Here is a 22,779-nt window from a genome sequence, read left to right as displayed (position 1 = left end):
AGGTAATTACTTTTCTGGAGGCAGAACTAGGAGTAGAACCTGAATCCCTTGACTTCTTACCTTGTGCTGTCTCTTTTCAGCACACACCTAGTGGTTCACACAGTGTGGCACACATGTCTCTATCCAGAAACTACAGTTCACAGTTGTGTTAGATACTGGTTGCCCCTAATTACAGCATATATTTAAGAATATATTTGCAAGTAAGTTAACAAACACACTTGACAGAAACCTAGGAAGGTTTTACAAATGAAAATTGTATGTAAAAAGAGTATTGTGCATGTTTGTATTTTCTTTGTAATAGTCACACCTTCAGTTTCTATCTCTATGCAGTAATTCTCTCCAGAGAAAATACATCTGCTGCTGCTGCTAAGTCGCTTCAGTCGTGTCCGACTCAGTGCAACCCCAGAGACAGCAGCCCACCAGGCTCCCCCTTCCCTGGGATTCTCCAGGCAAGAGCACTGGAGTGGGTTGCCATTTCCTTCTCCAATGCATGAAAGTGAAAAGTGAAAGTGAAGTCACTCAGTTGTGTCTGACCCTCAGCGACCCCATGGACTGCAGCCTATCAGGCTCCTCCGTCCATGGGATTTTCCGGGCAAGAGTACTGGAGTGGGGTGCCACTGCCTTCTCCGATTTCTAAATGCATCCACTGCTTGCTTTAGAAATCCCTGAATGGGACTTCCATCTCTTCCTCCTATAAGAGGATTTGGAGACAGGTTGTGGGGTTGTTTAATTGAGGAAGTTCTGCAGGTTGAAACCCAGCCTATTTTGTTGTCCATCTTACCTGATCTGCATAGTAATGGCTAAGCCTAAGATCAGTCTGTTGATCATTGTTGCTAAATCATTTTCTGTATTTTTTTCTCCCAAGAAACATAAAATTTTTGAAGATTAGTGTTACATATACTTTATAAGTTCGCTCAGTGCCCTACCATCTTAACTGTTCGTTTAGAGCATCACATGAAGGCATTCTTAATGAGATTTAGTGCAGGCCTCTGCTGTTATCTCACTGGAGGGTTTGCTGGAGGCTGGCTTTCCCGACAGCCCTGACCACAGAGCGTTGGAATGCGGGGCTGACGTCACAGCCGCTCCTGGGAATGTTCTGCATTCCTCTTCCTGGCAGTGGTCAGGTGGCTTCCAGCAAGAATGAAGGATAACAGCTTCCAAAGAAGAAAAAGAAAGAGGAGGAAGAGAACAGTTTATAATCAAACTATTGTGGGGGAGGCACTTTTATTCTGAGCCAAAATTGAAATTAGAACCAGATGTCTAACATTCTGATGCTGCACGAATGTTAAATGCATTTATTAATGACTGTAATAGCTGAGTTATTTGGCTTCTTATTGAACTTAAGTTTTGAAACTCTCTTTAAGAATTCTGGAAAAACAACTTCTTATAGTTGATATTTTATCTGCAGAAGCACCTTTTTGAGTATAAAGTGGGGGAATGGCACACTGAGGCCCAGGTGCTGTGGTTAATGAACAGGCTGTGTAAAATCTTCGGAAACATGACTTCTGAAACATGAAGTCTCTGTAATGTGTTAATGTAGTAACTTCAATCCATTAGTTAGGGGAGAGGTATAGTCTATTAAGATATATGCTACAGAAGTTTTTTTTCCTGAAAATATTTGCATTAACGTTGTTGTTTCTGAATATTATGTTACTGGCCAAGCCAGGTATTCAAAACAAAACATAGCAGACCCTTAATATAATAAACACAGATTTCCCAAAAGTCGTTCAACTCTGTAGTAGTGTGTGCAACAGAAAATTGGACAGTAACTAAGTTTAAACTTAATTTGTGTTTTCCTGCCTTCTAGGCACGGAAGTACTTTGTTCACATTGATTGTCCTGGCTTAGCATATCACAATTTGTGTGTGTTAAAGTAAAAATGTTCTTTCTTTTTTTTAAAACAATGCCTTTCAGTAGATTCTCTTATTTCTGTGTCATAAGTTACATTAAAACAGTTCTTCAGTTTAGGTGAACTATGTTTGAATACTTCCTGTTACATATTGAAATGGAAAGTTGGCATCCTGTTGTAGGTCATGTCTCTGGTAAGGAATTTCCAGAAATGTGGAGAAGTGCTGACTCATGGTGTACAGTGGACTGATCCCACTGCAGTAAGTCATGAGGGGATTTTCTGAGCTCCTCGTTGAAGCAAGCAAAATATGCCTGGGTACTGTGCTATTTTATTTTTAGATGTAGCAGTGGGGGTGGAAGAGAGGCTGTTGGTTGGACTGTTAGCCTTGCTAATAGCTGTAAAGTTCTAGGGTTAGGTATGTGTATAAATGTGTGTTTTTCTACAGGCTATTATTAGAATTTGGAAACCAGATTGTTTTTGTTGTAATCACCTACCGTTGTTCTCTCTGAATCTTGCCCCCCACAGGAACCCCATGCCCTCAGGCTGGGATGGTGTCTGGCTGTGGGCTCTATGAAATGTCAGTGATGGTGGTGCTTGCATTGAGGGGGTTGGTCCAGAAAGAGGTGTTGAATTCTTTGTATTTATAATTGGAAGTTTCTGAAACTAATAGTAATGATTTAAAACTTCAAATATTAGAGGGCAGAAGTTAGCAGAAAAACTAGAATTTGTTGCGTTAAATGTGCCTGGCTCTGTCCTGAATATTTTATGTGTGTTAAATTGTCTAAATCTGTTACTGGTTGAAATTTATTTTTCATTCATTTGGTATGGAGATGTCTGCTAAATTTGATGGAGAGGAGCTATCTATAACAAAAATTCACCTCTAAATGCATATCTAATCTCATCTAATGCAAAGTATATCCATCCATCAATTCCACAAACACTCCCCGAGTAACTGTTCTGTTCCAGGCCGGTGCTGGGCGCTAGGTGCTGAGTGCTGGGTGATAGGTGCTGTGGAAGATGCACTCTTAGTTCCTCTCTGAGGGCAGCGGTGCTGCATGGAGGGCCAGAGCAGGAAGCACATGTTCATGGTTTGTGCAGCATTCTGTTATGGCTATTGTGGTAGAATTCTGTACTTACAGTGAGGCGCAAAGAAGGGATGTACTTAGATCTATGCTAGATTCTGTCGGATTGCGCTATGCTTAGTCGCTCTTTGCAACCCCATGAAAGTTAGCCCACCAGGCTCCTCCTCTGTTCATTGGATTTTCCAGGCAAGAATCCTGGAGTGGGTTGCCTCTTTTAATATGATTCTGAGGATGTCAAACTTGATGGCTGAAAGTAATTTGAGTAGGCAGTGCTGAAAAAAACAAGCTTATAAGGGAGATGAGGGAAGTACCCCAGTATATGTGACAGTTACTCAGGACTGCTTCAGAGGAAATTTAAGAAATTTAAATGATACTTCCTTACGTCAAGTCATTTCCTTACGTACACACGTACATCTCACAAAACAGCATGACAGTCGCCTCGTGTGTCTGAGTCTACCCTTCTCACACACTCCCAAAGAGACTGAATAGCTCTTTGTTAACACTCATCACGGAATCATAGAGCATGCTGTAAAACTGTTTCCTGTTGTGTGAAGGCTGACAGAAGGAAGAGTAGGTGTCCTTCTGGTGCGGCGAGCCCCTGCCATTGGGGAGGCACGTGGAACCCCGCAGCTGGCCTGCAGGCGGAAGCCCCACTGAGCACTTGTTCCGGGAGCTCCTGTCATGTCCCCCAACCACCTCTAGTGTCCCCTTCTGCTGAGCTGTGCCAAGGGAGCCATTGGCCTGTTCTGAGAGGTGATTGTGAGGAATTATTAACAGAAAGATGCTCATATTTCAGAATGCAAAAATAGTTCTCTTCCTTTTCCAAATGTGTGTTCGCTAATTACATGGCAGGGAAGATCCTTGCCGACCTCTGGTAGGTGTTTTGCTTGAGAACTGGATGAGCACCTGCAGGGCATAGCCAATAGCCCTGAGGCTGGAGGTGATGCAGAGGCACCTAGGGCCTCTCACACCATCCACACAGGATTCTCCAGTAATCTACGAAGCCCAGGAGTGTCTAGAAATTTAACATATTTGTTGACTGAATAAGTGACGTTTCTATACTTTGAGACAAAACTACATTCTTTGCTTTGTAAACTCTCATATATGTATACACATAATCCATGAATACTTAAAAAAAAACTGTAGCAAATACACATCACATAACAAAACCATTTTAATATTTTTATATGTATTCAGTGGTATTAAGTATATTTGTAACATGTTGCAAGCATCACCAGTGTACAGAGCTTTTCCATCATCTCAGACAGAAACTGTACTCATTTAATAATAATTCCCCACCTCTTTCCTCAACCGCCCCCCACAGCTCCTGGTATCCTCTGTTATACCTTCCATCTCTATAAACTTGCTTATTCTAGGTAACTCGTATAAGTGGAATTACACAGTATTTGTCCTTTTGTGTGACTTCTCTCACCTAGCTTAATATCCTCAAAGTCCATGCCACTCTATCGATGGACCACATTTGATTTATTCATTCATTTGTTAACAGACACTGGAGTTGTTTCTACCTTTCATTTATTGTGGAAAATGCTGCTGTGAACTTCAATTTACAAATACCTGTTTTGGTTCCTGCTTTCAGTTCTTTTGAGCATATATCTAGGAGTGAAAACAATAGAGCATATGTTCATTCTCTGTTTAACTTTTTGAGGAACTCATAGTTTTCCACAGTGGCCCAGCCATTGCGCATTCCCAGCAGCAGTGGGTTCCAGTTTCTCAACATCCTCACCAATACTTGATATTTTCCTTTTTAAAAAATAGCGATTCTAATGGGTGTGGGGTGGTATTTCATCCTGGTTTTGGTTTGCGTTTCCATCATGACTAGTGATATTGAGCACATGATACACTCTGAAATTCCAAAATAACCCAGAAAACAATTAAAAGTCTCCAAGAAGATGAGGAGTTCCTCATCGGACCATTTTCACTCCAACTGTGGCCTCTCCAGCCCACAAACGCAGTTTCTTGTTATAATTTGCATCTGTGACTGAAGGCTGGGACCATTGTTCTCAGGACTCAGGGAAGTAGAAAAAGTTCTTTTCAAGTCAGGTAACCCTTCAACATGGAGAAGGCAATGGCACCCCACTCCAGTACTCTTGCCTGGAAATCCCATGGGCAGAGGAGCCTGGTAGGCTGGAGTCCATGGGGTCGCGAAGAGCTGGACACAACTGTGCGACTTCACTTTCACTTTTCACTTTTCATGCATTGGAGAAGGAAATGGCAACCCACTCCAATGTTCTTGCCTGGAGAATGCCAGGGAAGGGGGAGCCTGGTGGGCTGCTGTCTCTGGGGTTGCACAAAGTCGAACACGACTGATGCATTAGCAGCAGCAGCAGCAACCCTTCAACAACATGTTCTTTTGCTGTGTTTGTGTTAGATTCTTTAAGTATGAAAAATGATTATGTTCACTTACACTTACTGTTTTCTTAGAAAACCAAGCTTTTAATCTAAAACTGTGTGCATGTGTGTGCTCAGTTGTGTCTGTGACTGCATGGACTATAGCCTACCAGCCTCCTCTGTCCATGGAATTTCCCAGGCAAGAACACTGGAGTGGCCATTTCCTCCTCCAGGAGAACCTTCTGACCAGGGATCGAACCTACATCTCTTGGTTTCCTGGATTGGCAGGTGGATTCTTTACCAGCTGCGCCGCCTGGGAAGTCAGTCTAAAGCTATATGTAGGCATTAGGTAATTGGAAAAGAAAGGGTCTAGACCGTGAGGGCATGTGAAAATGAGGAAATCAATAAAATGTTTAATTCTGTACTAGTAATTTAATGATTTCATTATTTACATTTATTGCCTAAATATGTTTATATTTAATGCTTTAATATATTTTGGTATATAATATGAGATAGGGATCAATTTTAATGTTTTCCAGATAATTTTATCAGCTTCACTTCCTAAATAATTTTCCGTCACTGACTCTAAATATTTCTCTTATTACTTATTATATTCCTGTTTCTTAGGATTTATTTCTTTGCTCTATATTCTGTTCTGTTGTGTTGATAGTCAGTAAACCTTGATATAAATCAATGCCTTGCTTCTGTGTGTGTATGAATAATTTATAGATAAATACACTTGATCGGGGGACAAAATCATTAAAAATTTTAAAACAATGTGTGTTATCAGTTTCAAAGATAACAGCCCACCCAGTCCATGAACACAACACCTGGCAGGTTTTTAAATTCTTGTCTTGCCCTTGGATTTGACTGTTGTTCATTCAGTCAGCACAGATTCATCCCACCTTCAGGCAGGGTTGTTACTTCAGGGCCACCCGACTTCACTACAGATGCACAGCCCACGCTTGGATCTCAACAGTGGAGGGTACTTTGCTTGACTCACTTTTCTTTGTTGCTCAGTTTTCTTGACAAACTCTACAAAGGAATTTTAGAGCAATATGCTTCTCATAACAGAGGGAGATGATTTTTTTAAAAAAAGTACTTTATTGATCAGCTAGGACTTTAAGGATCCCCTAAGTTCCTTAATTGCAAGAAGATCAAACCAGTCAGTCCTAAAAGAAATCAAGCCTGAATGTTTATTGTAAGGACTGATGCTGAATCTGAAGCTCCATTATTTTGGCCACCTGATGCAAAGAGCCAACTCACTGGAAAAGACCCTAATGCTGGGAAAGATTGAGGGCAGGTGGAGAAGGGAACAGAGGGCGAGATGGTTGGATGGCATCACTGACTCAACAGACATGAATTTGAGCAAATGCCGGGAGATGGTGAAGGACAGGGAAGACAGGAAAGACTGGCATGCTACAGTCCATGGGGTCGCAAAGAGCTGGACATGACTGAGTAACTGAACAACAACAAAGCTTGCTAATGATCAGTTTGACATTGGCCCCAAGGAGGTCACCTGTTCTGGTCACCTTTTTACTTCATGTTAAAATTGGCACAGCTTTAAAAATGTTTTTATTGAAATGTAGTTAGGAATAAAACATAGCCATCCTATATTTTACTTGGTAAATCTGACAACTGTTTACCTTAAGCTAAATTATACATAATATATTTTAAGAGTTGTGTTACTTTTTGCTGTAGAGCAAAATGAGTCATATATATATATATATATATATATATATATATGTATATATTTATCTAGACTTTTTAAGATTCTTTTCCCATGTAGGTCATTATGGAGTATTGAGTAGAGTTCCCTGTGCTACACAGTAGGTCCTTGTTAGTTATCTCTTTGACATATAGTAGTGTGTTTGTGTTAATCCCAGCCTCCTAATTTATCCCTCCCCCGCTTCCCCTTTGTTAACCGTAAGTTTGAAACTGGCACACATTCTGAGTGTTTGACATGAATGAAACAAAACTTAAATTGTTGAATTTTGTGCTTGTATCAAGCAAACTGAAGAATGGTTTGTTCATTTTAGAGCTTGACTTGAGAATCTTTGTTCCCTGCATTTTCTCCTCTCAGTCCCCGGGGGTGATTCCCACCTCTCCTGGTCTGCCCTGTGACCACCCAAGACAGCACGCAGCTGATGGCGTGAACGTTCTTGTTCTTTTGAGAAGACGCTCACCATATGTAATGTTTCATGGATGTTACTTCTGTTCATCCTTAACACAAGTAAAAGAGAAGCATAACTGTCTGAAATTTTCAAATGGGGAGACTGAAGTCAGGGAGATGAGGTCATTCGCTGCATGTCCACCACTCTTGAGGCTTGCAGAGCCATGTGCAGGGCAGGTCAGCCCCTAGAAAGGAGTTCTGGTTACCTGGCTTCAGAAAGAAGCCCCATCTTTGTCTTAGACTTGCTCTAGTATGGAGCACGTGGAGGGCAAGGGATGTCAAGTTTTCCTGAGTTTTTGGTGGTCTGTTGAAATGGCCTTGAGAAATTTAAACCAACTGGCTGAGGCTCACAGAGTTTGGTAGGGACCTTTTCCTGATGTGCTCTGTGACTTCCGTATTACTGTGGTCATGGCCTTTCCCAGACTTTGCTCTTTCAGAGAAAAGGGTATGGGTAGCATTTTGAGATTGCATCTTGGATCCTAGTCCTACCCCAGTGAGAGGCTCCTCAGAGTGGGCCTCAGGTCAGAGGCAGAGTGGGTGGGACCCAGTGGAGGGCTCCAGGTGCATGTTGAGGGTGACCTCATTCACTCTTACTGTGGATGTTTGATTAAGTTGCTTTGATGAATAAATAGTAGTAACTGTCTTCCTTTCCTTACTACTTTCTCCTCAAGAGCAAATGATTAAAGCCAGAAATTTCTGTCTTGGGTATTATGGAATGTATGTTGGTATAAATGAAGGAAATATGGAAAAGGCGAGGAGGATTTTAGAAGAAATACCCAGATGTTTTTGTTGTCCTAATAGAGGGTCGATCCATTTTGTATTTGAAAGCATTTCAGGTGGGTTTTGTAGATGCATTTCAGTTAGTTTTAGGGTAGCGGTTCATGTTAATGAAGGATGCTGCTAGATCTTAGATGTGTGTGAGCAGTAGAGAAATGACTTTAGCCCTGAGAGGATCATGCTGTCCCCCCTGCTCGTTGCTCTGGTAAGCATGTGGCTTTGACTGGCTGTGCGGCTCTGGGACATGTCACTGTATGTACCCACATATGTTCCCTCGCGTTATCTCTTTCTCCAAACTTGTGAGGAAAACAACCATTGTAAAATTCATTTATTTTCCCTGTTTGGTTGTCAGTGTCAGAAAAAGCTGATGAAGGCTTGGTCAGAGTCAGCGTGGAAAGGCAAGGGCCTGTGAGCTCAGAGGCCCAGCTCAGAGGTTTCCAGCTTCCAGAGTAGCCTTGGGCTGACTGGTCTCCTCTCCAAGTTTGTAGGACTGACTGGGCTGCAGGTGTGTTCATGTAGAAATCACAAAATACCACTGTGTTGTATGCACCATATTCTATTGTTTTCCTTTTTTGAAAAGACCATTAAAAGTAGAAATTATTTGTAGAATTTTAAAACCTGGTTTTAAAATCCAAGTTTATATTATTATTTTTTAATGCTAAAAAGTATTTTATTTTCTGGATGTCGTTGTTTTTGGATAGTTTTTTTTTCTTCTTCTTCTTCCAGGTAGTAATATTCTGAGAAAGCTCTTTATTATGTATTATTAGTGAAATCTACTGTAATCTAATAATGTTTCTGCCACATTGTTTTAAAAGCAACATTTAAGATAAGGAATTTTTTAAGTTTTAAGGCAATTTTTTCTTTCACAACTTGAACTTGGCTACTAGTTTGGTGTATATTCACCTAAGTTCTATTTTATGAGCTTCCTGGTGCTTTATTGAACTCCTGTTTCTCTGACCCTGACCAAATCAGTAAGGTGGAGGCGTTGCATACAGATGGACTTTGGTGAGATTGTGACCGCAAATGGTAATTGCGTGGCCTGAAAATCTGGCTTGGGAGTCTGGAGCTTTGATGACGGTGCTTTAGGGGAGAGCCCTGCTGTGTGACACAGAGACTTGGAGCTGTGGCTGTGACACTTGAGCTGTTTCTCCCCTTAGTTGAGCCACCAGCCTCAGGGTTGTCAGCTCAGTGCTGTTGTCCTTGACCTTCCCCTAACTCCTGAACCTGTCATGTCTGACTCTTTATGACCCCATGGACTGCAGCACGCCAGGCTTCTCTGTCGTTCACCATCTCTCAGAGCCTGCTCAAACTCATGTCCTGTGAGTTGGTGATGCTGTCTGGCCATCTCATCCTTTCTCCCCCTGCCCTCAGTCTTTCCCAGCAGGATCCCTGGTGTGCAGCAGATTGCACCCAGCTTTGCCACTCTTTGCTCTTTATTGCTCCTTGCTGTATATCCTAAAGAAGCCTCTCAGTTTGTCTTCCAATAGTAATAGCACCTCTTGAATTCATATAAAGTAATGTCCTTATGGGGATAAGAAACATTTCCCCCCTTCTTATTCCTCATTAAACCTTGAAGTCAGGGAAGCCTTTACTTCTTTATATTGTCCCCTCTACACTCCCCTCCCGTATGCCCAAATGGAAATCTCTGTGAGGGGCACTTGGCCCCTTGTGTTTCACGTGTCTGACTCCTGGAGTCACTGTCGTTTAAGTCAGGGCCAGCTGTGCTGTGGCAGCAGGGCGAGTTCCTGTCTCTCTGATCCCTCCCTCCTGACACCGCAGGCCCAGCACTCCAATTTGTCCGCGGCAGCCAGAGGCAAAGGAGACGGCACATAAAACCCCCGGTGTGTTTCTGGGGGTATGGTGGTCTTCCCTACCTCCAGCTCTGAAACCCCTGTGAAGTTATTCAAGTGACCCAGGGGACAAGAGTGGGCTGATACAGTGTCAGAGAGGGTCGCAGAGTGGAAGGGGTTGGCGGAACTAGATAACTCTACTGCCTTCCAAGACTGATAATCAGTATCCAGAGGGGGCAGAGCAGCGCTCCCAGCCACTCCAGGGCCTGGCTGTGGACATCCAGAGGTCCTGCGCAGTATTTCTAGATCATCTGAGTGAAACTAACACATGGAAGCTCTTATTTCCAAAGGCTGTCAGTCAAGGTGTAAAGGCCCTGCTGTGAATTAAGGTGACACGCCCTGTTTTGAATTGGATTTCCTGCTCATTCTGATGGCAGGCATTCTTCCCGGACGAGGGTGAATTCAGTTCCAGTGTTTGCTTGTAAAAATGAATCCAGTCATTGTATTTGTCGTTTGGCTTTCTGCCTGCTGTTAAAGCACAGAGCAAACTTCTGCTAGTTAGTCCCTATGGTTCTGAGTCCTCCGCAAAGAGCAGGGACGGGAAAGGGGAAAACCCAGAGGGTGACTGAGTTCATTTACATACGATGCCAGAGGGCAGCTGTGTGCTGCCTGGCCGTCACATGACCCTGTGCAGAATCCCAGCATTCCACTTACTGGAATAGGAGACAGCCTGAAAACCCCAGCACACAGGAACTGCTCGAGATCTCTCTTTATGGTTCTCGGCTTAGCGTTGGCAGCTGAATACTGCAGTTCTACTGCGTAAAAAATATAGGTGAAAAATGGGAGGTTTCATGTTTCTCCCTCTTTTCAAAGTTTTGTTCGAGAAAGAACTTCTCTAAAGGAGCAGACTCACGGCAGGACAGGGGCCCTACTGGTTGGCACAGCCCAACTGGACTTTGCCCACTGAGTCGTCCTGAGGGCCCAGATCAGCAGGCTGCTGTTGGGGTTTGTGGGTGAGGTTTGCTAGGCCACGCCCTCTACCTGGGCTAATAGAAGATGCAATTCAGTCCGCTCAGTATGACTCCAGGTGGTTCACACATGGCTGAGTGCGTTAGACACATTGCTGAGTGTGCACTAAGAAGGATTATTTTTCCCATTAAATGTGAAGGGCATCCAGAAGGATCCAGCAGCACAGCCACCCCAGGTACCCATAGGAGTACAGTACTTAGAGTTGTTCCCCTGGGTTAAACTCTGAACCCTCCTATCCTGGGGAAAGGATGGAGGGGTGGGCTGATCAGCTGCTGCTCCGAATCTGTTCCCTCTCTGAGGCAGCCTTGCCTGAAGTGAAATGAGGGGTGTGGTGGTGATGCCCTGGGGTGGGTTCCCATCCTGCCCTGATGACCTTACAGCCTCTGTGTCCCTTGCTGCCCCTATTTTATTTAATTCTGGTCTGGCCCATTGGGTTGGAGCTAGATCACTTTTTCCTCAGACTTAGTTTATATAAATGGAGGAAATTTGAGTGTTTAATTGAGTACATATCAGTAAGTCTTGACTGTTTTATTAGTGAGGAGCAGAGAGCCCTGCTGCCTTGCTCTTGCTTTGCTCAGTACTAGGAGAGTATCCAAACGTCCAAGAGACAGGTTTTGGCCACAGGGAGCCCATGCTTTTGGGTAGAATACCTAAGCCCAGCCAACTGTCATCTCAGGGCAGAGTGTGAACAGAAAGAAAGACCCAGGTTCCCATGTGGATGTTTTGTAGATGGGACAGTAATCAGATGTGGGAAAAAGAGAGATGGTGGGTGGTAAGCTTCCCAGAGCCGCCATGGCCCGCTGCAGGAATGGTGCACACAAGAGCCCAAGGAGAGTAATAGAAGAGTTAAAAGGCCCAGATGAAGCCATCAGAATAGGAGTTCTGACTTCGTTTCTGGTCTGACATACGAGGAACTTGGAAGGCGCTTCTATTTTCCCAACAAGAAAAAAGCCAAAGAAACAAAATCAGCAGCTCCTTTCGGTCCAACAGAGAATTGAAGTCCTAGGGCACATCTCTGCCCCACAGTTAGAGAAAGACAGGCGAGCAGATGTAGCAGCTTGTAGAAGCTTCACTGGGACCAGAACTGGGGTGGAAGGGCTTTGAAAGTACAAGTGTTAGTCGCTCAGTCATGCCCAACTCTTGGCAATTTCATGGACTGCAGCCCACCAGGCTCCTCTGTCCTTGAGATTTTCCAGGCAAGGATACTGGAGTGGTTTGCCATTTCCTCCTCCAGGGGATCTTCCTGACTTGGGGATCAAACCCAGGTCCCCTGCACCGCACTGCTGTCCTTCCCGACTGAGGCATCAGGAAAGCCGGAAGGGCCTTAACAGTAGTGGAGGAACTGCTGGGGCTCAGTGCGGACAAGCCAGAGAGTTAAAAGTCCCAGGGGCCCCACCTTGGGGGTGGGGGTACAGTTTTGTGAGGCTACCTCTCAGAGCCCTACCAGATTCTCACAGTAAAGATCAGAGAAAATTCCCCTCAGGCACCTAGCTTGGGGAGGGAACAGGAACCATTTTGAAAGACACCAGGGCACTCTTTACTTCTTAACAGGTCCTGCCCTCAGGGAACTATCTAACCAGTCTTATCAGAGCCTCTTGGCTCAGCCCTAAAGAATCCGCCTGCAGTGCAGGAGACATGGGTTGGATCCCCTGGAGGAGGAAATGGAAACCCACTCCATTATTCTTGCCTGGAGAATTCCATGGACAGAGGAGCCTGGCAGGCTACAGTCCATGGGGTCTCAAAAAGACAGGACTGAACACGGCTGTTAGAGCCCAGCAGACCTGGCGGGGAGGGAAGAGAGCCCTCGCCAGGTTCCTCCGGTCTTCCTGTCTCACCTGAGGGGGTCATAGTCCAGAGGCTTAGGCTCAGGAGGCCCTGAGACCTGATCGTAGGCTCGAGGACATCTGCCTCGCCCCTCACCTCCCACCTCACCTCCACACCAGGCCTCCTTGTACTGTCACGGGAGTAAAACCGAAACGGCCACACATCTCAGATCTCCTTTAAGAAGCCTCTTGGGAAAGGCAGGAACAACAGGGCAGACAAAAGCAGTGACCACAGAGAAAATTTTTGGCTATGACGACTACAGCCACGCACGCAGCAAAGACAGTGTGGATCCTCATGAGGCTGACGTAAAGCCTCGTGCTAAAGGTCTTCACGCCTCAGTTCCCTGGACCCAGGACATCATATCTGGCTTTCAACAGTAGGTTGCAACACATTCTAAAAGGCAGAAATCATAATTTGAAGAACAGATCAAGCATTAGGACTGGACATAGATATGGCAGAGATGTTGGAATTACTCAGATTAGGAACGGAAAACAGTTGTGTTAGTATCCTGAAGTGAAGTGAAGTCAAGTCGCTCAGTCGTGTCTGACTCATTGCGATCCCGTGGACTGTAGTCTACCAGGCTCCTCTTGTCCATGGGATTTTCCAGGCAATAGTCCTGGAGTGGATTGCCATTTCCTTCTCCAGGGGATCTTCCCAACCCAGGGATCGAACCTGGGTCTCCCGCATTGTAAACAGACGCTTCACTGTCTGAGCCACCAGGGAAGTCCCGTGTTAGTATCCTGGGGGGCTATAAAGGAAAAAGTGAACAACATTCAAGAACAGATGGGTAGTGCAAGCAGAGAGAGAGAAGCCCTAAGAAAGAAGCAAAAGGAAATGATAGAAATCAAAGGCACTGTGACATGAAGTGTGCCTTTGGTGGGCTCATCAGCAGACTGAACATGCCCAAGGAAAGAATCCATAAGCTGGAATAATGGTCAGTAGAACTTTCAAAACTGAAGTGTAGAGAGAGAGAAAAGGAATAATGAAAAGGGAACATAGTGTCCAAGAACTGTGGGACAGTGGCAGAAGATAAAAGGCACAGGTGATGAGAGGGCCTTCCCAGCTGACTCAGTGGTAAAGAACCCGCCTGCCAGTGCCGGAGACTTACAGGAGATGTGGTTTGATACCCGGGTCAGGAAGATCCCCTGGAGAAGGAAATGGCAACCCACTCCAGTATTCTTACCGGGGAAATCCCATGGACAGAGAAGCCTAGTGGACTATAGTCCATGGGGTCACAAAGAGTCGGGCATGACAGAGTGACGGATCTCTATGGAAACAGCATGGAGGGGCTGCAAAAAATTAAAAATAGAACTACCATATGGTCCAGCAATCCTACTCCCAAAGAAAACAAAAATGCTAATTTGGAAAGGTATATGCACCCCAGTGTTCACTGAAGCGTGATTTACAGTAGTTAAGACATGGAAGCAATGTAAGTGCCCATCGATGAATGAATGGATAAAGAAAATAGTATGTGTGTTCCACACACAAGGGAATAATATTCAGGCATTAAAAATGAAGGCAGTCTTGTCATTTGTGAATATAATGCACTGTGCTAAATTAAGTCAGGAAAAGAAAGATAAATACCATATGACTTCACTTATATGTCGAATTTAAAAAGAACAGCAACAAAACAAGCTTATAGAGAGAGCAGATTGGTGGTTACCAGAGACAGGAGATGGGAATGGGAGAAGGTGGCAAAAAGGGTGAAAATGTACAGACTTGTAGTTATGCAATTAATGAGTCCCGGAGATGTAATGTACCCAGGATGGCTATAGTTGATAACACCATATGCACATGTGAAAATTGCTGCACGAGTAGCTCCTAAAGTTCTTGTCATAAGAAAAAAAATCTTGTAACTGTGTATGGTGTTGGATGTCAGCTAGGCTTACTGTGGTGATGATTTTGCATTGTCTGTAAATATCATGTTGCACACCTGAAAGTGACATAATGTCAGTTATATCTCAGTGTTCAAAAATGTAAATGGATGCAGAGCTAACAAGATTCAAAAGGAAACTGGAGTAGCCATGTTAATTCCAGCCAGAGCTGATTCCACCATGAGAACGATGATCAGGTATAGACAGGAGCATCCATAATTATAAAGAGATCAGTTCTCTAAGAGGACATAGCAGTTCTTAAAGTGTATGTGCTTAATAACCGACCAGCAACATATGTAAGGCAAAAACTGATGGAGCTGCACGGGGGAAGAGAGGAATCCAGAACCTTGGGTGGGATGGAGCGTGGGCCTGTGAGGGGTGAGAACGCCCATGCTGGCAGCGAGCAGTTTTGGCAGCAGCTTGAGGGATGAGCTCGGGCTGGGCTAAGGCTGTTGGGAGGGACGGCTTGGGGCTGGTATTTAAAGTGACAGTACTCCATCAGGACAGTTTGAGGAGGAAGAGGAACAGGTCTAAGACAGTTCCCAAATTCTGACATTGACAGTTGCATGTTGGTGGGACGTTTAGGCAAGATAAATAATACTGAGGCCAGGGAAAGCTTCCCGTTCCATTTTTGACAGGTTTTCATTTGAAATCCAACGTGGTCTAGTCGGTTGTTAGAGTCAAATACATGTGGAGAAGCAGGTCAGCAGGTCGGGGCCAGAGCTGAGGAGCCCATGGGGTGGCCATCCTGTGGGGTGAGGCTTGTGGGAAAAGGGAGGGGAGAGGGAGGAATGACCTTCAGAGGGGCCGCAGCGGGCGATGGCCATCCAGTAGCCTTGGGAAAGACAGTGGTCAACAGAAGAAATAAGACGAGGAAGTGCCCCTTTTGTTAGGGGTTGTGGTCACTAGGGGTGTTTCAGTGGATTCCAGTACTGCTGAAGGTCGAGCAAACAATGATTTTTTCAAGGAGCTTGGCTAAGAAGAGGCCTAAGAAATGGATGGTGGCTAATAGAAATGGCAGTAAAAAGGGTTTTTTTCTTTCCTTTAACTGGGAAAACCATGGAGATTTTTCCCCTGGCGGCAAGAAAACTTTGGGAGGAAGGGACTGAAGACAGAGAAGAGGCAGAGTTATGAGAGAAGGTTGGAGACAGCCAGATTGAGGGATTTAACCTTGGACAAGTGTGCGGTCTCTTTTCCAGGTCAGAAGAAAGGAGGATAGGAGGGCTGGGCCTTCTGAGAACATATGTTCTTGGGCCTCTTGTTGGTAGCGCCGGCTGGAGCAGACGCCCTTCTTGTCAGAAAGGGGCAGTGCCAGTTTCTGACTTCCAGGGCTATTGTGAGACTAAATGAGGTCATTCATGCGAAGAATTCAGTACAAAGAGAGGTTCATAGTACTTACTTTAAACACTGATAATTTAAATGTTAAGTGTTGCTTTTGTTTCATCAGAATTAATTTCCATTACTCATTAATACACCTAATAACTACTTCATGAATACCTACTGTTTCCCTGGGGTGCAGTGGGATGAGATACCATAAAGGGTGGCAGGTGGGTAAAGAAGGACTTCACAGCCTTCTCCAGGGCCAGGTCTCTTTTCCATCTTGCTGCTCCAGGAATACTCCTATGTCTTTAGGGGCCACACCTACTTTCCGTTTACCCCACCCTACTCCTTAACCACATATGAAAAAGCAGAGACATTACTTTGCCTATAAAGGTAATTTTTTAAAGGTAATCAACACTGAATATTCATTGAAAGGACTGATGCTGAAGCTGAAGTACTTTGGCCATCTGATGTGAAGAGCTGATTCATTGGAAAACATCCTGATGCTGGGAACGATTGAAGGCAGGAGAAGAAGGGGATGACAGAGGACGAGATTTTTGGATGGCATCACCTACTCAATGAATATGAGTTTAAGGAAGCTCCGGGAGATGCTAAAGGACAGGGAGGCCTGGCGTGCTGCAGTCCATGGGGTGGGTCACAAAGAGTAGGACACAATTGAGTGACTGTACAACAACAAGCTCCTTAATCACTGACAGTTGTTTATCTGTTTCCTATTGTTGCTATTTGGTATAGCAACAACATTTCCTAAATGGAATTGTGTGGTACATAATGTGTTGAAGTCGGCTTTTCTCACTCGGGATGATTCTCTGGAGATGCGTCTAGCTTGTCGCCTGTGTCAGTCACTGCTTCCTTTTCACTGCTGGGTAGCCTTCCCTTGTGAGGAGCAATGTAGTTGTTTTTCCTCCTGTTGAGGGTTTTGTGAATAAAGCTGCTGTGGACATTGATATACCAGTTTTTGTGTAAACATATGCTTTCGTCTCTCTTGGGTAAATACACTACACCAGAGTGTAGTTATGGGATCTTATAAATAGTTACATGTTCAGTTTTTTAACAAACTGCAAACTTTTTCAGACTGTCTATGCCACTGTACATACCCACCAGCAATGTGGGCATGATCCCGGTTTTCCACATGCTCACCAGTGAGTGTATCTTGTTTTCACTTTTTATTTTAGCCACGTGTGTAGTGATTGCCAGTGTGGTTTAAATGCCTTTCACAGATGACATTAAATGTCTTTTCATGTGCTTGTTTGCCATCTGTGTGTCCTCTTGGTGAAATGTGTGTTCGTATCTTTTACCCATGTTCCAATTGGAATGTTTTTTATTTACTGTTAAGACTTGAAGCTTCATAAATGTATTCTAGGACTTCAAGTCCTAATCTTAGTTTCTAGTTTATCTTTTCAGCCTTCTTAACAGTCTTTTCACAGAACAACATTTTTTCTTAAATCAACGAAGTCCAACTCAGTTTTCCCTTTTCTGAGTTGTGTGTTTCTTGTCAAGTTTAAGAATTTTGTGCTTAACCCTAGATTCCAAATATTTTCTCCTGTGTTGTTTTATAGTTAGTTCCATGATATGTTTGGAATCATTTTTTATATAAGGTGTGACACTTGTTTGGAGGTCCTTTGTTTGTGCCTGTGGATAGCTGGTTCCTTTAGAACCGTTTGCTGAAAGGCTATCTTTTCTCTGAATTATTTTTTGCCCCTTTGTCCAAAACAAGTTGAACATACGTGTGTGGGTTTATTGCTGTTCTGTTTGTTGAGTTACGTGTGTGTCCCTCTGCCAGTACCATACACTCTTGACTGTAGAAGCTCTTTAATGCCTTGAAATTAGGTAGATCAGTTTTTACCCCTGCATTCTTCTTTTTCAAAACTATTTCAACTGTTCTAGACAAACATTGCCTTTCCACATAAATTTTAGAGTAATTTTTGTTTGTATGTATGAAAAACCTTGCCGAGATTTCAGTAGGAATTATGTCAAACACGTTTATGAATTTGAGAATTGACATCATTCCTTTATGTAGTCTTTTAATCAGTGAACATAATATTTCTCTGCATTTGTTTAATATTTCTTTGATTTCTTTCTTCATTTTTTAAAATTTATTTTTTAACTGAAGGATAATTGCTTTACAGAATTTTGTTGTTTTCTGTCAAACATCAACAGGAATCAGCCATAAGTGCACATATGTCCCTTCCCTCTCCTTCCCATCTCCCTCCCCGTCTAGAATTTTGTAGTTTCAGCATGTAAGTCTTATACATGTTTTGTTAGATTTACAGTGAAATATTTCTCTTTTTAAAAGCAGTTGTAAAGAGTATTTTTAATTTTGGTGTTCATTGCTAGTACATATGAATACTTTTATGTGTTGATTTTGTGTCTAACACTGATAAGTGAACTCATTTATCAGCCCTAGAATTTTTCTATAAAATCCTTGGGAATTTATATGTAGGCAGTCATGTCATCTGTAGGTAGGACAGTTTGCGTCTCCCTTTCTGATGTGTGCACCTTTTCCCCCTCTGGCCACAGCCAGTCATCCTGTGTTGAAGAAGGGCAGTGAGGGCATGTGTTCCTGATCTTGAGGGAAAACTTGTGGTCTTTCCCCGTTGAGTGTAAGGGTACCTGTGTGTCTGTTGTGGATGCTCTTTATCAAGGTGAGGGAGTGTCCCTTTATTTCTACTTTTCTGACTTTTTAAAAATCATGAATGAGTGTTGAATCTTACCAAACAGTTTTTCTTTATTGATGTATATGATTGTATGATTTTTTTCTTAGCATTTAATGTAATAAATTATAATGCTTGATTTTCAAGTATTAAACTAGCTTTGCATCCCGGCACTAACCTCTACTTGCTCATAGGGTGTGTTTGTGTATGTGTATAAATTTTTTGTTACATATTGCTGAATTCTGTTTACTGTTATTTTGTGAAGAATTTTTAGAGCTATATTTATAAATCATACTGGTCTGTAGTTTTCTTTTTTGTCTGTGTGTTGTCTTTGTTTTGTTTTTAGTATCGGGGTGATTCTAGCTTCCTGAAATGATAGACAAATGTTCCCACTTCTCTTTTCTGAAAGAGATTGTGTAGTATAGTTACAAATGTTAATTTGTCTTCATATGTTTGGCAGAATTCTCCAGTGAAATTGTCCAGATTTAGAGAGATATTTTGGGGAGTTTTAAAATTACATTTTCAGTTTTCTTATTGACTCTTAAGTCTAGTCAAATCTTCTGTGTTGTGTGAGTTGTGGTAGTTTGTGTTCTCTTAAGGAACTGGTGTGTCTCATTGAATGTGTCGCGTTTGTGTGTGTAGAGCTGTGTGCAGTATCTCCTTCCTTCCTTTGTCTTGCTCCATTTCTGATACTGGTCGGTAGATTTTGTCCACGAACCAGTTCTCTGTTATATTGATTTTCTCTTTTTTAAAAATTTCAACATCAGTGATTTCTGTTCTTCTGCTTGCTTGGGTTTATTTTGATTTTCTTTTTATAAGTCACTGAGGAGAGTGTTTGGATTATTGATTTAAAACTTTTCTTATGTCTGTGGCTCATTTGCTCAGTCGTGTCTGACTCTTCGTGGCCCCTTGGACTGTAGCCTGCCAGGCTTTTCTGCCAGTGGAATTTTCCAAGCAAGCGTACTGGAGTGGGTTACCATTTCCTACTCTAGGGGATCTTCCTGACCCAGGGATTGAACTCGCATCTCCTGTGGCTCCTGCATTGCAGGCAGATTCTTCAGCGCTGAGCCACAGCGATGCTGTAAGATTCCCTCTCAGCACTGCTGTAGCTGCATCTTACCTGTTTTGTTTTGTAGTATTTTCATTTTTGTTCAGTGGAGCATATTTTTCAGTCTCCTTTAAGACTTCCTGTGTAACTCATGGACTTTTTAGAAGTATGTTATTTAGTTTCCAAATGTTTGGAGATCTTCCTATAATTTTTCTATTATTAATGAGAAGACAGGAAAAAGTGGCTTTTGCCTTAAATTAAAATCCAGTAATGAATATGATACAGTACTGATGCATGACACATGAAGTATACAGATTATATAAAATTGATAATCAAATATAGCTTAGATCTGCTATGTACTGGAGGATGCAATGGCACCCCATTCCAGTACTCTTGCCTGGAAAATCCCATGGACGGAGGAGCCTAGTAGGCTGCAGCCCATGGGGTCGCTAAGAGTCGGACACGATTGAAGCGACTTCATTTTCACTTTTCACTTTCGTGCATTGGAGAAGGAAATGGCAACCCACTCCAGTGTTCTTGCCTAGAAAATCCCAGGGACGGGGGAGCCCGGTGGGCTGCCGTCTATGGGGTCGCACAAAGTCGGAAGCGACAGCTGCACAACTGAAGCGACTTAGCAGCAGCAGCAGCTGCTATGTACATTAACACAAAGAGTAGAAGAACATAGCCTAAAACATCAACTTTTTATATTATTCTACCTGTTTTAACAAAAATGATAAAAGGACTGATTAAAATTATTTTAAGAAGCAAGTGGAAATACTCCATCCTGTGTATTTGACTATCTTAACAGTTTTTTGTATTTAAATGTATATTGTCTAGGTTAAATATCAAATGCATGCATCCCATAATTTTGATTACTCAGAAATATCAAGTTCCTGTCTTCCAGTCCTTGGTCTAGAAACTTTAGATGGTCATGAGTTAATCTAGAGAACTTGTAGGTTAATGAATGGTATAAGCAGTTCCCTTTTTATTATCTTTTCTCTGTGCTTTGCTTTGACTTTCTCCCACTCTTTTCGTGGGATCATTTTATTGTCCTAAAGCACAGATTTCAAAGACACTATATATATTTCTTAAGGAACAAAACTAGAAAATGAATTCAGCCATAGTAATCCATTAGGTGAAATAACCATCCTGGGATAAGAAGGACTTGCTGAAGGAACTGAGAAAAATTCATTCCAACGTATATCTGGTGACTCCTGCTGTGTGCCCAGCACTTACTGCATTCCACATGAGGTGGAAAAATAGGAGCTGTCATCCAGTCCCTAAGATCTCATGGGGTACATCCTCTGGAAGGTCCTGGGAGACAGGTGCTCACCTGTAATGATGTGGTCTAGTAATTGGTTTGTTTTCATTGCTGCATGCGGGCTTCCTCTAGTTGCAGCGAGCAGGGGCTGTACTCTTCGTTGCTGTATGTGGGCTTCTCATTGTGATGGCTTCTCTTATTTTGGAGCACGGGCTCTAGGTGCTCAGACTTCAGTAGCTGTGGCATGTGGGCTACTACCTGTGATGTGTGGGCCCAGTAGTTGCATCTCCAAGCCCTAGAGTGCAGGCTCAGTTGTCCCGCAGCGTGCAGAATGTTGCTGGACCAGGGATTGAACCCATGTCCCCTGCACTGGCAGGCGGCCTTCTAACCACTGGACCACCAGGGCAGTCCTCGGCACCATTCTTAACCTAGCAAATAAGAACAGCACCCTCTCCACCTTGGCAGGGTTATTAAGAGGACTGAATAGAGGACTGGAATCACCAGTCTTAGACAAATAGAGATGCCTCAGGCGTGTCCGTGAGTTTCTTGTACCCTCACACAGATGCCCACATCCTGAAGCTCCCTGAAGGCCACACCCCCTCCTGCTACATCATCTGTTGTTAGCTGGGCATTGCTTTTAGTCTCTGCTAGGCCAGTGGGACCACTAATGAAAACAAACCATGGGCCTTGTGACCTCAGATGGAGAGCCACGCTGTGGTCTGGAGGCAGGCTGGCTGCAGGTAGGTTCCCAGGGGGCTGCACAGGGGTGTGTCTCTGAGTTGGCTTCATCCTGTATGATGCCTGTCCCATGTGGATTCTCAGCCTGCCTGCACCACTCTGTCCCACCAGTTCCTATCCTGGGGAAAAACTAGGTACAGTCTCACTCTGACTGCAGATGAGCAGCCTCCCAAACCAGAACTGTCATCTGGGACCTAGATATTTGGGCTGAAAAATTCTTGGCTTTTGTTTTCTGGAGCACCAGTATGTTACATAACATATCTAGCCTTCACATTAATTGATGGATGAAGTCCTCTGATTCGACATAAACAGATAATGCCCACACTACGTGTTGTAATTGAAACCTGTAGGTGAGTATTTAGGACTAGAGATCACAGGTTACTATAGTGGTAGGAATAAAACTTGTTAAGTTTAAATCAGAGTGTTTGCTTGTCCCCAACCTTGCTACCTATTAGTATCTGGACCCAAAGTACATACCGTAAAGTATGAATGGGTTGTTTCCCAAGGGTTCCTTTCTTAGAACTTGGACTGCATTTTCCCTAAGAACAGTAGTAGAAATCATGGCTTCATTCCCAGGCCAGCTCCAAAAAGTCTCTTTCACTTTAATGCATTCTAACATTTTACTGACAGTGGAACATGAGCTGCCTTATCCCACATTTATAACATTATTTCTCTAAGAAAAATTTGAGGCCAAGCTCAGACATTAAGGGCGTTAAGTGCATGGGAGTGGGGAGAGAGAGAAGGGAAGAGAGAGTCTGTTGTCTGGAGGCTGGCATGCAGTGGAGAAGCCATCCTGAGCACTGACTGGTCTGTATGCCTTCTCTGAGAGGATACCTGTGCAGGCCAGACTGCTCTGTTCTGAACTGGCCCAGAAGGGTTGTTTCCAGAAGACGGCACAGGGGAAATGCTGAGGAGTCCTGTCTAAATACTGTCTGTGCATGTGTTTGGTTATTTCCTAAGTTGGAGGCAGCTCAGAAACTGGTTGTACAATGTT

General features: G+C 43.4%; 1 protein-coding gene across 1 annotated transcript in view; it reads left to right on the top strand.

Moving 5' to 3' along the window:
• The first annotated feature begins 2,098 nt into the window (after positions 1 to 2,098).
• SPIDR (scaffold protein involved in DNA repair) overlaps positions 2,099 to 22,779 on the top strand; it is a 139,508-nt gene continuing 118,827 nt past the window's right edge. Inside the window, exon 1 of the mRNA XM_068983772.1 lies at positions 2,099 to 2,107. The gene's annotated coding sequence lies outside the window, so the exon portion shown is untranslated. The remainder of the gene's footprint in view (positions 2,108 to 22,779) is intronic.

The sequence above is a fragment of the Capricornis sumatraensis genome, chromosome 11 (genome assembly GCF_032405125.1).
Source record: "Capricornis sumatraensis isolate serow.1 chromosome 11, serow.2, whole genome shotgun sequence".
Classification (NCBI taxonomy): domain Eukaryota; kingdom Metazoa; phylum Chordata; class Mammalia; order Artiodactyla; family Bovidae; genus Capricornis; species Capricornis sumatraensis.
Note: the sequence above shows the minus strand (reverse complement) of the source record. Positions and strands in the feature narration are given on the sequence as shown.